At 49.6% G+C, this 1,254-nt stretch overlaps 1 pseudogene; it reads left to right on the top strand.

Moving 5' to 3' along the window:
- Window positions 1–389: 389 nt before the first annotated feature.
- LOC126459577 (5S ribosomal RNA) lies at window positions 390–507 on the top strand (annotated as a pseudogene).
- The last annotated feature ends 747 nt before the right edge of the window (window positions 508–1,254 follow it).

Raw genomic sequence — 1,254 nt, 5'->3', positions numbered from 1 at the left:
TCACCTAAGGGAGCGTTAGTGTTTTAATTCCAGGCCGACCCTTGGATCTTCTGAGCGCCCTTGGGTGTACTGCCTTTTCTTGTTTGTTGTTGTTGTTTGTACTTGTAGGGCTTCTGACCTATTTTAAGATTAAGCTTGTTTTGCCCTTAAGGCATCAGATGGTTTGGGCCTTCAGCCTAATTTAAGAACTATTTTACGTAAAGCCTTTGGTATTTTTAAAATTAATGTTATTGAGTCTTAAGTGTTGGGCCTTCAGCCGATTTTGAATTTAAGTTGATTTGCTCTTAAAGTGGCAGATTCTTGGGGCCTTCAGCCTAATTAAGGAACTGTTTTAAGATAAGGCTTTTCCTTTCAAATTTCTGATTTTGGTTGAGCTTTAAGCTATTGGCGGCACCGGCCTTGCCGCAGTGGATACACCGGTTCCCGTGAGATCACCGAAGTTAAGCGCTGTCGGGCGTGGTTGGCACTTGGATGGGTGACCCTCCAGGCCGCCATGTGCTGTTGCCATTTTTCGGTGTGCACTCAGCCTCGTGATGCCAATTGAGGAGCTACTCGACCGAATAGTAGCGGCTTCGGTCGAGGATACCATCATAACGACCGGGAGAGCGGTGTGCTGACCCCACGCCCCTCCTATCTTCATCCTCCACTGAGGATGACACGGCGGTCGGATGGTCCCGGTAGGCCATTTTTAAATTAAAGTGGTCTTGCCCTTAAGGCATGAGGTGGTACGGCGCATTCAGCCGCTAATGAAGTTCCAAAACTAAAGCTGCGTTTTTTTTTTTAAATTTTTCTTGGCTCTTGTAATGTTTGATCAAATAAAAGATTGTATGTTCGAGTGCAACAGACAGCCGCTTATTTTGGCCCCTTTCCACAACTTAAACTACCTGTCCTGCCCTGCGGGTTTAGCAGGGCGTCTCACACTGGACACCTCTGGAACGACAACAAAATTCTGGAGAACGTTCCAGATCGCTTTCTCTAATGGCTAGCCGCTCTGGCGAGAGCTTAGCCGTTTATCTGCAGCCCACTGCGGTCACTGACCTCAGCAGGCCATCCGCTATCCCCTGCAGTCGCTTGCCGTACACAGGCTGCCTTGAGGCGCCGGCCCTTCGCCAACACAAAAGGGGAATTTAGCAGCACCGTCCCACCCGTCGCGGAAGCGCATGTGTGTCCGGCGACCACCCACAGTAGACACGCCCCACATAGCCGCAGCTGCCCACTGTTCTGCGTTGGAAAACAACTGCATTAGGTGTGAAT

This window comes from Schistocerca serialis, chromosome 2, assembly GCF_023864345.2.
Source record: "Schistocerca serialis cubense isolate TAMUIC-IGC-003099 chromosome 2, iqSchSeri2.2, whole genome shotgun sequence".
NCBI lineage: Eukaryota > Metazoa > Arthropoda > Insecta > Orthoptera > Acrididae > Schistocerca > Schistocerca serialis.
This window is presented reverse-complemented; position numbering and strand designations above follow the sequence as displayed.